The sequence below is a fragment of the Rousettus aegyptiacus genome, unplaced genomic scaffold (genome assembly GCF_014176215.1).
Source record: "Rousettus aegyptiacus isolate mRouAeg1 unplaced genomic scaffold, mRouAeg1.p scaffold_m13_p_9, whole genome shotgun sequence".
Classification (NCBI taxonomy): domain Eukaryota; kingdom Metazoa; phylum Chordata; class Mammalia; order Chiroptera; family Pteropodidae; genus Rousettus; species Rousettus aegyptiacus.
In genome coordinates, this window is record NW_023416312.1 from 58,388,786 (window position 1) to 58,402,433 (window position 13,648).

Genomic DNA, 13,648 nt, shown 5'->3' on the forward strand with positions numbered 1-13,648 from the left:
AGAGCTTAGATGGATGCATTAATCTAGACTGGTTGGTAGTTCCTTTCATTTAATAGTTGAATATTTGATTGTACTCCTTTCCGACTTGTAAGTTTTACATCAAGAAGTCTAAAGATAATCAAGTAGGTTTTCTTTTATAAGTTACCATTTTCTTCTACCTGGCTGCCCTGAGAATTGTCTTTGTCGTTGATTGTTTATAATTTTAATACAATGTGTCTTGGTGAAGGTCTTTTTTGGTTGAGTTCTGTTGGCTTCTTGAATTCCATGCTCCAGCTCATTGCTTAGATTTGGGAAATTCTCGTCCATTATTTTTCTGAAAATGCTTTCTTATCCCTGCTCCTTTTCTTCCCATTCGAGAATACCCATTATTCTTATGTTTCCTCTCCTGATAATGTCAGCTAGTTCTTGTATTTCTCTTTAATTATTTTTCATTTTTTGTTTTCTCTCTCATTGCTTCTGATTTATTTCTAGATTTCTGTCTTCAATATCACTGATCCTTTCTTCTATTTGGTCAACTCTATTTCCCAAGCTTGTTATTTCATTTTTCAACTCTTGCAGTGTGTTCTTTATCTCCAAAAGTTATATTCTATTCTTTTCGAGAGTTTCAGTTTCCTTGCTCTTCTCATCTAGTTGTTTTTCCAATTCCTGAAATTGTTGATATAACTCATTTCAGAATTCACTGAGTTTTTTCAGAAGTACTATCCTGAATTCTCTGTCATTTAAATTGTGTATTTTTATGTCTGTAAGCTTATTCTCTGGAGATTTCTCTCTTTCTTTCTGAGATTCCTTGTCACCTTGTGTGTTCATGGTATTCAGTTGACTGTGAATATAAATCTATTCTGCTGTTTTTCCAGAAAAAAGATTTTAAGTATATAAAGGTCTCTCTCTTTAGCCTGCTGCAAAAAAAAAAAAAAAAAAAAAAAAGGCGCTTTTCTTTTGGTTTCCAGTAGGTGGCATCTGAGCTTCTTGGATCCCTGCTTTATAGGAAACCTTAAAAATGCCTTTTTATTTTCTGATAGGTATTTAATCATTCTCGCTATCTTATTTCAGTCCCTGTCAATATTAGCAATAGTTTCAGTAAGTTTTGCTCAGATTCCCCTGGCACTCCAGGTTTTTGGTCTCCGAGGGTATGGGGAGAGGGGCCCTTTGGGTTAGGGCTGGGGGCTATGGCTCAGCCTCAGTTTTGCAACTGGAGCAGGTAAAAATCAACTGTTGTTTCTCTTCCGTTTGCTTCTCTGCTTTCTGTCCTGATGATGGCCACGCTGCCACTGGCAGCGTGGAACTCACAGCACTCCCAGGCAGAGCTGTTCAGGGAACTCACAGCTCTTTCTCTCTTCTACCTCCTCCTACAGGGAGCTCTCACTGCATGAGGCAGCTTCTTTATTTCTCCCAGTCCACTGCCTGACACCTGGGGTTCTGACCTGTAGTAGCTCTTATGCACAGATCCCATGTTCAGATGTGCTGGAGTGAACTTTGGGTGTTTTTTTCTTGAGTTTTAGATGTTCAGCTTATTGTTGTTTCAAGGAAAGAGATCTGGGGACATTTCTAACTCTGCCATGAAACTTATAATTTTTCTCTCTTGACTTTTTTTATATTGAAGTCTATTTCATCAGATATAAGTACAGCTACATCCACTTTTCTCTGAATGCCAGTTGTTTGGAATATCATTTTCCACCCTTTCACTTTGAGCCTATATTTTTCTTTGCAGGTGAGGTATGTGTCCTGGAAACAACATATGGTTGGTTTATTTTTTTTTTATTTTAAATTGATTCATTTATTTTTATGGTGACATTGGTTACTGAAATCCAATAAATTTTAGCTGTACATTTTAACAGCAGGGCACATATATATTTACATTGCGTGTTCACCTCCCATAGTTACATTTCTTTCTGTCAACACATATTTGACCCCTTTTACCCCATCTAACTTCCCGCTTCGCCTTCCGCCCTTCTCCTTACCCTCTGGTAACCACTAGTCTATTGTCCATGTCCAGGAGTCTCTGTTTGGGTTTTGTTTTTTGATCCGATCTTCAACTTTATTTCTTTTAATTGATGAATTCAGTCTGTTAATTTTAGGGTGATTATTGAAATGTGAGATTTTCCTATAGTCATTTTATATTTTGTTTTCTGGTAGCTTGGTGCTTAAATTGCTTCCTTATCCTTTTGTATCTGGTTTTGTTTTTGTTTTCTGTTTTTTTGTTTTTAATTTGGTGGGGGTTTGTGGACTTTTTCTCTGTTCCCTCTTATTTTATGTTATATATCTCAGTTCTGGATTTTTGGTTTGTGAATACCATCAAGATTATGTAAAGGATAGTTATATATATACATTAGTCCATTTTCTTCTGTGTGCACCTTATCTCCATTCCCCTTTGTGATTTTGGATCTTTACTCTCTCCCCTTTTCTGCTTGCTTGCTTGCTTGCTTTCTCTCTTTTCTTTCTTTCTTTCTTTCTTTCTTTCTTTCTTTCTTTCTTTCTTTCTTTCTTTCTTTCTTTCTTTCTTTGTCTCAAATTGTCCGTATGCTTGCTGAACATTAATTACTAACTTTTAATAGCAATTTTCTTATTGTTTAAGCTTGTAATACCTTGTTCTTAATAAAGATTGCAGTATCCTGCTTCGATCTGCTTAATAGTCATCTTACTCATAGTTTTGTATTTTATTATCCTTTTGTTTCTGTTAGAATGACCCCCTTCAATATTTCCTATAATTCAGGCCTCACAGTGGAGAATTCCCTCTACTTTTGTATGACCGTAAATATCTTTATTTCTGCTTATATCTAAGAGCTTTGCTGGATACATTATTCTTGGCTGGCCTTTCACTTAATAGTCTGAATATTTGATTCCCCTCCTTTCTTGATTGTAAGGTTTTGCTAAGAAATCTGAAGATAGTCTAATAGGTTTTCCTTTGTAGGTTACTTTATTCTTTTCCCTGGTTAACTCAGGAATTCTTTCTTTGTCATTAATTTTGAAATTTTAATATAATGCATCTTGGAGAAGGTCTTTTTGAGTTGAGATAATCGGATGCTCTGTTTGCTTCTTAGATTCGAAGATCCAGTTCGTTCTTTAGATTTGAGAAATTCTTGTTAACAATTCATTTGAATATGCTCTCTGTTCCCTTCTCCTTTTCTCCCTCTGGTGTACCTATTATTCTGACATTGCTTTTCCTGATGGTGTCAGATACTTCTTGTAGAGTGCTTTCACTATTTTTCATTCTCAGGTCTCTTTCTTCTTCCTTCTGAGTTATTTCAGATTTCTCTTTGATATTACAGATTCTTTCCTACATCTGGTCAGCTCTATTTCCTCAAATTTCTATTTTACTCTTTATCTCTTTTAGTGTGTTCTTCATCTCCAGAAGTCTATTTGGTTCTTTTTGAGGGTTTCAATCTCCTCGCTAAAAAACACATTTTGTGTTTCTAAGTTTTTGGAATTGTCTATCAGATTTTTTTGGCATCATATTGAGTTTTTTCAGTAGTGTGATCCTGAATTCTCTGTCATTTAAATTGCATATTTCTATGTTTTTAAGCTTATTTTATGGAAATTTTTCTCTTTCTTTCTGAGCTTCCTGGTCACCTTGGTTGTTCATGGTGTTTGAGGGACTATTTCTCCTCCTAAGCATTAATGTTAGCATATTCTGCTTTTTTTTTTCCAAAAAGAAGATTTATTACATAAAAGTTTCTCTTTAACCCATTGATAAGAAGAGGGTTTTCTTTTGATTTCCAGTAAGCGGCATCCAAGTCTCTTGGATCTCTGCTTTGAAGCTAAAATTGCTTTTTTAGATCTGCGATCAGGTTCCCTGGGTTCCAGTGCCTTTCTCTGGTACTGGCCATGGTTTATATTTCAGAACCAGTTGTGCTTATTTCCTTATGGCTCTGTGGTGCTAGGTCTAGGAGGATATGGGGTAGAAGGACAGAGCACTCTGTATTGGAGGTGGGGAATGGGAGTGTTGCCAGGCTCTGTGTCTTAGACTCCCACTGGGCAATGGCAGCTACTAAGACATAGTTGTTGCCCTTCTGCACTTAGTAATAACACCACTTTCTGCCCTGACTCCTGGAATCTTCTTTGTGGAACAAGCTGATCCCTCAGGCAGAGCTGTTTGGAGAAATGGCCACAAATTCTCCCCTCCCCCTCCTTCTGCAGGGAGTACCAGCCACGCATGGGATCTCTTTTGTTTCTCCCAATCTATCCCCCAGACTCACTCAGTTCCATCCTTTTGAAGCTCTGATGCAGAGATTTCTCAGACATGCTTGTGTGCAGGTTGGGTCTTATTGAATTTTAATTTTTCAGCTCATTATTTCAAGGGGAGAGATCAGGGGAGATCCCTCATGCCACCATACTTCGGATGTCCCTCCAGCAATGTCATAGATTAATTGACGATGTAAGCATGCATTTATTTCTGGGCTAGCTATTTTGTTCCATTGATCTATATGTTGGTTTTTATGCCAGTATCATGTTGTTTTGATTACTATAGTCTTGTAGTACTGTTTCATATTCAGATAGTACAATATCTGAACTCTTTTGCTCCTTCTCAATTGCTGTGACTCTCCAGGGTCTTTAGTGGTACCACATAAATTTTAAAACTATTCGTTCTAGTTCTGTGAAAAATGCCATTAGTATTTTGATAGGAATTGCATTGAATCTATAGATTGCTTTAGGTAATATGGACGCTTTAACAATATTGATTCTTCCTATCCATGATCACTACATATGCTTTCATTTATTTGAATCTTCTTCAATGTTTTAGAGTTTTTTGAGTACAGGTATTTTACTTCCTTGGTTTAATTTATTCCTAGGTATTTTTAATGCAATTATAAATGGAATTGTTTTCTTAATTTCTCTTTCTGATAGTTTGTTATTGGTGTAAAAAATACAACTGATTTCTGAATATTAATTTTGTATCCTGCTACTTTACTGAATTCATTTATCAGTTCCAACATGGTTTTTTTTGGTGGAATTTTTTTTTTGGTGGAATCTTTAGGGTTCTCTATACACAGTTCATTTCATCTGCAAATAATGACAGTTTTGCTTCTTTCTTTCCAATTTGGATGAATTTTATTTCTCTTTCTTGTCTGATTGCTGTAGCTAAGACTTCCAATACTATGTTGAATAGAAGTGGTAAAAATGGGCAGCCTTGTCTTGTTCCTAATGTTAGGACAAATGTTTTTGGCTTTTCCCTGTTGAGTATGATATTAGTTATGGGTTTGTCTTATATGGTCCTTATTATGTTGAGGTATTTCCCTTTATTCCCACTTTACTAAGAGTTTTTATCATAAATGAATGCTTGTTTTTGTCAAACACTTTTTCTGTATCTGCTGATATATGATTTTTATCCTTTTCGCTTATGTGGCATATCATATTAATTGATTGCAATTAATATGCCTCCCAGGGGTAAAAAAAACCCACTCGATCATGGTATATGATCTTTATAATGTATTGTGTGTTTGGTTTGCTAATATTTTATTGAGACCTTTTACATCTATATTCGTCAGAGATATTCTAGTATAATTTTTTAAATAATTTTTAAAAATAATTTATTTATCAGGTTTTGGAGTCAGGGTAATATTGTTCTCATAAAATAAGCTCAGGATCCTTCCCTACTCTTGACTTTCTTGGAATACTTTGAGAGGGATAGGTGATTATTCTTCTTTGAATGTTTGGCAAAATTCATCTGTGAAGTCATCTGGTCCAGTACATCGATTTGTTGGGAGTTTTTTGATAACTGATTTAATTTCATTATAGTGATTGGCATGTTCAGATTTTCTGTATTTTTCTTCATTCAGTCTTGGAATATTGTACGTTTCTAGGAATTTATCTCTTTCTTCCAGATTGTAGAATTTGTTAGCACATAATTGACAGTAGTATTTTCTTATAATTCTTTGTATTTTTATGGTGTCAGTTGCCACTTTTCTTTCATTTCTGATTTTATTTATTCAGATTTTCTCTCTTTTTTCTTGATGAGTCTGGTTAAAGGGTTATCAATTTTATTTATCTTTTCAAAGAACCAGCTCTCAATTTGTTTGTTTGTTTTTAGATTTTATTTCCTATATTTCCATTCTGATCTTTATTATACCCCTCCTTTTACTCACTCTAGGTTTTGCTGTTTTTTTTCTAGCTCCTTTAGCTGTTAGGTTAGAATTTTATTTGAGAAATTTTTTTTGAGGTAGGCCTGTATTGTTATAAATTTCCCTCTTAGGACTGCTTTCATAGTGTCCCATAGATTTTGGGTCATTGTGTTTTCATTTTTATTTGTCTCAAGGGATCTTTCGATTTTTTCCTTGACCTCATTGATAACCAATTCATTATTTAGTAGCATGACACTTAGCCTCCATGTGTTTTTTCAGTTTTTTTCTTATAATTGATTTCTAGTTCTATACTGTTGTGGTTGGAGAAGATATAATTTCAATCCTTTTAAATTTACTGAGACTTGTTTTGTGGCCTAACATGTTGTCTATCTTGGAAAATGTTCCGTTTGCACTTGAAAAAACTGTATATTCTGCTATTTGGGATGAAATGATCTAAAAAAATCAATTTAATTAATCTGGTCTAATGTGTATTTAAGGCTGCTGTTTCCTTGTTGATTTTCTGTCTGGAAGATCTAACCTTTGATGTCAATGGGGCATTAAAGTCTTCTACTATGACTGTGCTCCTGTCAATCTCTCTCATTGTATACATCAATATTTGCTTTATATGTTTAGGTTCTCCTATGTTGGGTTCTCCTATGCTGGTAACTAATTCCTGCAACTTTTTTTTTGTCTGCAAAGCTCTTTATCCTTCAATTTTAAATAACAGCTTTGTTGGGTAGAGTAGTCTTGGTCATGAGTCCTTGTCTTTTGTCACTTTAAATATTTCATGCCAATCTATTCTGGCCTGAAATTTTCTGTTGCAAAATCAGCTGGTAGTCTTATGGGAGCTCCCTCGAAGACAACTAGTTGCATTCGTCTTGCTGCTTTTAAGATTCCTTCTTTGTTTTTAACTTTTGTCATTTTAATTATGATGTGTCTTGGTATGGGCCTCTTGGGGTTCATCTTGGTTAGGACTCCTTGTGCTTCCTGGACTTGTATGTCTATTTCCTTTGCCAGGCTAGGGAATTTTTCAGTCATTATTTCTTCAAAAAGTTTTCAATTCCTTGCTCTCTCTCTCTCCTCCTTCTGGTACCACTATGATGTATGTGTTGTTGCGCTTAATGTTGTCTCAGAGGTCCCTTAAACTATCTTCATTTTTTGTTATTCTTTTTCTTGTTGCTGTTCCAATTGGGTATATTCTGTTACCTTATCTTCCAAATTGCTGACTTGATCCTCTGCTTTATCTAATCTGTTGTTGATTCCTTCTAGTGTATTCTTCATTTCAGTCATTTTATTCTTCTATTCTGACTATTTTTTAAGATTACTATGTCCTTTTTTATGCTTACTATCTCTTTGTTGAAGTTCTCACTAAGTCCCTGAGCATCCTTATAACCAGTGTTTCGAACTCTGTATCTGCTAGATTGCTTGCCTCCATTTCTTTTAGTTCTTTTTCTGGAGTTTTTTTCCTATTCTTTGTCTCATTTTGGCTGCCTCTCTGTTTGTTTCTATGTATTAGGTAGATCTGCTACATCTCTCAGTCTTCACAGGATGCAGGATTGCTTTATGTAGGTCTCCTGTAGGATTTGGAGGCACAGTTTCCCTGATCACCTGAGTCAGGTGCCCCAGGAATGTCCCTTGCGTGGGTTGTGTGTGCCCTCCTGTTCTAATTGAGCCTTAATTTCTGGTGGCATGGCAGTGGGTGGGATTGACACTCAGGCTAACTAGCTGTAAAGACTGACCATACCCACAGTAAAGAAGCTGCTGTGTGGAGATTGAGGGGGTGCTGACTCCAGGAAGCAGGATTAGCCCCTGCAGGTTCTGGTGCCTGTGCAGGCCACCCTTTTAGTATGCTACTTGTGGGGCTAATTGAGTGGTTCTCTGTTGTGGTCTGAAGCCAGCCGCTAGTACATTGATTCTCGGGTCTCTTGGGAGGGACTCCTGTGCAGGCTAAGTTCATCTGCTGTCTGCAATCAGCCAAGAACTACCTGGCAGGAATGACAAAGTGATTAGTCACTTCCTTTGCTGGACTTGGAAGCGCATGGACCTGTTCCAGGATAGTTCAACAAAAGGCCCAGGGTGTTGTGGTTCAATCAAATCTAAGACTCATGGAGCCAATTGAGATGAATTGTGAGCCTTTATTAGCCGGCCAGCGACTGACTCTCTACCACATAGGGTTAGAAGAGATCAGCCCCGAGCTCCCAAAAGAGGTAGTTTATAAAGCCTAGAACCACACCCTGGTTAACATCAAACAAGATTAACAAGCAAGCAGATTACAGAAGCAGAGTAAATCCTTAATGCTGGCTTACTGGAAAATTTTCCACCTTTAACAAGGGCACCCCAAGACCTGCTGCCATCTGCTGGCTACCAATAGAACTCAGCTGCTGAAAGAGTCTTGGACTACACATGAGTTGGGTGAGGTGGGATCTCGGGGAGTCACCAAGTTGAGGCAAGAGGTATTCAGCAGATTAATGCAGATTCAGATTTGGCATCATTGCTGAGACTGGGGCCATTCATCAAAAAGCTCAGAGCACACTGAGACCAGCCATTGCCTGCCTAGGGCCTGTTGGTCCTTGAGAGTTGCCCAAGAAAGACTATAACGTAAGCTGTAACTGGCCGTTGAAAGCCAAAATTGCTTCCATTGGTAAGTGAGTTGTGCAGGGCAGTGTTCAAGGAATCCCCAGGGAGGAACATGTGGATTTCAGCAGGCTAATGCAGATTCAGATTGCCTTGGGGTAGGAAGGGTTCAACACAGGAAATATGGTATCCATGTGCAGGCTGCATGGGAGAAGGGCTCAACATGGACATTGGTGCTATCCCTCCAGTCCTTGCCCTGAAGCCACATAATTTATTTCTCTGGTCCCTCCTAAGCCAGCATCCCTCCCTGGAGCCCAAGGTGAGTTCCTGGGAGTAAGAGAGTCTGTGCGCAGACCCTTTAAGAGGAATACCTGTGTTTCTAGCAGCCTTCTGTCTCACCTAAATCCACACTGTGAACAGAATCCATACTGATTTTTACAGTCAGATGTTGTGGAGTTTCCCTTCCTGGCACTGGTGCTCTGAGCTAAAGACTCCGATGTGGGGCTGGGACCCTGTGTTATTCAAGGGTACCTCTGCAGCTGAGATATTCCACCTGATTCTCAACTTCCACCCATGGGTGTGGGGCTAGACTTCTATTCATGTCTCCAACCCTTATACCAGTCTTGATGTGGCTTATTCTTTACATCCTTGGTTATAGGACTTCTGTTCAGCTAGTCTTCAGGCTGACTATTCTATAATTTAGTTGTAATTTTAATGGGGTCACAAAAGGTGGCAAGTGCAGTATTTACCTACTCTGCCATCTTGACAGGAACCTGATCTTGTCATTAAAATAGGCTTTCAGGGACTACTGTTTCTTTTTTGTTTTTTAATCCTTCCTCCCAACTTCTACCCCTGACCTACAGATATTGTCATCTCCCATTAAGAACTAGATCTCTGAAGGTGGGGTGTCTCCTCCTACATGCTCGTGGCACACACCCAGGGCCTGGCACACCCGGGGGATCTAGCATACCCTGGGCCTGGCACACCCAGGGCGTGGTGTACCCAGTGTATGGACCGTGGCTCCGCTGGCGCAAGAACCCAGGACCTTCTCCATGTAAAGCAGACATGCTAACCACTACTCTATAGAACCACCCCCAGGGACTACTATTTCTTGAGGGAGAAACACGTATCTGAAATTTATCAATTTCTTTACTTTCACTTTGATTTTTCTTTTGCTTAATTTAAGCATTTAAAATTTTTTCATACTTTAAAAGATAACATGTAGATTATTTATATTAAAAATTTCTGTGTCCATTTATTAATACTATATGATAAAAGTGATGCTCAGAATAATGTTCATTAATCTTAGCAGGTAATGTTTATAAAATGTTTTCTCTCTGCCACAGGGCAGAGTAAGCACTTTAAATGGATTATTGTATTGTTATGATAATAATCTTATAAAGAGGTACTATTTTTTATTCTTCCTTACTCAGATAAGTAAACTGAAGAACAGTAATGGTTATTCCTTGTTGGTGTAGTTTTGAAAGAATTCCTCCCCCCTTTTTTTGCACTTTTCTATATTGTTTGCTTTTTATGAGTATATATCTTTTATCCAAAACTGTGGAAGCCATTCTAAAATTATTTTTTTTAAATAAATAACTGTGAAGATTCCCCAGGGTTCAGTCTCAAGCTTTCTCTTTCTATTCTGCACTCATATAATCAACTCCCATAGCTTTGAATACCATCTATTGGAAAATGGCTCCCAAATTTATATTTTCACTTTGTAGACTTCCTTCTGTGCTCTGGACACATATGCCCAACTACCAACTAGACACTTCCTCTTGTATTCTTCATACATGCCTGAAATTCAACATGTTCAAAAACTGTACTCATCATCCCAAACCAGTCCTCCTTTGTGTTTTCTAATCCCAGTGAATGGCGTGACTCTCTACCTTAATGCAGAAACCAGAAATACATGAATCATTTTTTATGTCTCCCTTTATCTCATCCTGTATATCTAATTTATCACCAAGAACATGTTACCTCTAAAATATATCTTAAATCTGTTTGTCTTTCTCCCTCTTCACTACCACTTCCTTAGCCTAAGCTAACATCATCTCTTGTAATTACCTCTTAACTGGTCAACCTTTTATAATTCTTGTCCCTTTGCAATTTGTTCTCACAGCATCCAGAGGGATGCCAATAAACATAAAGGAACTGTGGATCTCCCTGCTTAAAACCCTTCAATGAATTCTCATTGTTCTTAGAATAAACTTCAAATGCCTTACCATGGCCCTATGACAGAAACTGTAAGTTGCTTACTCAATATATTTCTCCCTTCATAACAAAACAAGGATTTTGTTAGGAGTAGTAATAGACTGAGTTGAAAATAAAACCTCTTCAGACTCCATTATAGCTAGGAGTGTCCGTCCAACCAAGCGACAAATAAGATAGGCAGAAATCCATAGGATAGGGCTTCTGGGAAAACTTACCTTCCTGATGAAAAGAGACAGACTCAGCTGTCACATGTCATTTGCCCTTTGCATTCTCTCTTGTTTTCTCACCTGGTGGTAGAACAGCTATCTAAATATGAAGAGGAAAGCCATGCTCAAAGGATCACAGAAAAGAAAAAAGATAGAACTTGCATGAGCCCTGGACTACTGACACTTAAGCTTCATTATATCATAAAAATAAACCCCTTATTTTGTTAAACCACCATAATTTGGTTTCTGTTAGATGTAGCCAAACACAGTCCTAATAGATATGGTTACTGCTTACCTCCTCAGCCTTATCTCAAACGATTCTCATTCACTGCGCTATAATCACCCTCTACTCTTCAAACACAACCTCTTTTCTGCTTCAGGGTGTTTGCATGTGCTGTTCTCTCTGACTGGAATAATCTTTTCCCCACTCTTCACCAGCTAAGTTCGACTCATTATTCTGGCCTGAGCTTAAGGGACATCTCCTCGGCATAGACTTCCTCAAACACCCTTCCAAATTAAGTGCTTTCATAGTACCATGAACTTTTCCTTCTTAGCATGTTTTATAATTTATATTCTAAATTATTTACAGATTTTTTTCCTTTTATTTTAACTTCTCTCTCCCCTAGCAAACTCTGGGCTCTATAAGCTCAGAGATTGTTTATCTTGTCCACTATTAAATATGTATCCAGCCCTTATAAACAGTGCCTGCTATGGAGAGGGCACTGAATAAATAGTGTTAATAAGTGAACGATCTACTGAAATTCCATGTGCCATTTTCTCTGCTCTCCTGAATCAAACTTAATTACACCTCCCTGTATGCTTCTATGGTACATTTTTTTACCTCCATTTTAATTCAATACTTTTAATAATAAGGCATGTTTTAAATGATCTCAAAGTCTGTTCAAGAGGAAAAACATTAAAACTAATTATAATACAGTATAATAAGTGCAACATTTGAAGTATGAGCAAGATACAAAAATAGAACAAGGGAAAGGGTGATGAACTCAATGTGGTAAGGATAAAACCAGGGAAGGGTTTTAGGAGTTGGTAACATCTAGGAAGCATTTTGAAGGTTAAATGGAAATTTTCCAGGTAGACAAGGGGAGGAAGGAAAATCCAAACAGAGTATAGCACGTACGAATGCCCTTAGTGTGAAAAAACAGGGTGCTCATTATCAATAAAGTGTAAAGAAGGCATTAAAAGCATGGCGTGAGTAATATTGTTGAGGGGGAACTATCTAACACAATAAATATAGGTTTTTCTGTGAGACTGCTCTCATAACTTTCTTTTTTTTTAAGTTTGGCCAAAGAATTGTAGAGCAAGTAAAACCACAACTTATATTTCATAAGTTGTATAATCGATTTCAAGCATGATTATGTCTGCCAAAATTATTTTCCTTCAAGACATTAGTGAATGGATGAAATAACCTGTACATCTCTATAAAAAATATTGTCCAAAATCAAGGTTGGAGAAATAGGCTATGATGTTACCATAGACAGTTTTGATTTTAGAGACAATGAATAGATACAGAAGGATTTTAAGCAAAGGAAAGGTTATACTGCTGTTCCATGCCATTAGAAATATATCCTTGAAGGCAATGGATTCAAGGCTAGGAAATCAGTTAGACCTCTATTGCAAGAGTAAAAATAACTATGAGAACTTCAACTAAGGCAGTGACAATTAAGACCAGAGAAGATATGATTGGGGAGATCATTCAGAGGCAAAACTGACTGGAGTTAATCATTGATTAGGCATGGGGTATGAACAAAAAGAGGAAAAAATCAAGGCTCATTGGAATTTTGTATTCTAGAGACTGATCATTGTGTAATTTAATGAGAGAGGTAATACAGAAGGAAGAGTATGTTTGGAAAGGGAGATAACTAATCCAGTTTGGAGCATGTGGTATTGGAGATGCCTGTGGGCTATCCAAGTGGAATGTCCAGCAGGTTAGATGAACATATGGATCTAGAGCCCTGAGAGAGCAGCCTGGGTTAGTGAAATAGATTTGAGACCTGTCAAAGAAGATAACAACCTAAATTAAGATTTTAGTAGTCAACATAGAGAGGAAAGAATGACTTGGAAAACCATAAGAATTTAAAATTGATAAGACTTGGTGACAGATTGAATAAAGGGAATGTGAAAAAGAAAGGGGAGTCTAGGAAAAACCTCAGGTTTCTGGTTTGGAGCCTGAGTAGGTGATGGTCCCACTGTTATGGACTGAATTATGTACCACCCTCCACTCTAATTTCATATGTTAAAGTCCTAATATCTACTATCTCAGAATGTGACTGTATTTGAAGATAGGGCCTTTAAAGAGGTGATTAAGGAAAAATAAGATCCAATTAATGGGCCCTAATCCAATGTGACTGATATCCTTGGAAAAAGAGGAATTAGGACAGAGACATGCATAGAAAGAGACTGCTGTGTGAAAATGAAGGACATCTTCAAAGCAAGGTGAGAGGCCTCAGAAGAAACCAACTATGCTAATACCTTGACCCTTGGACTTTTAACCTCCAAAGCTGTGAGAATATAAATTTCTATTGTTTAAACCATCCAGTCTGTGGTGCTTTGTTATGGCATTGCTAGCAAACTAAT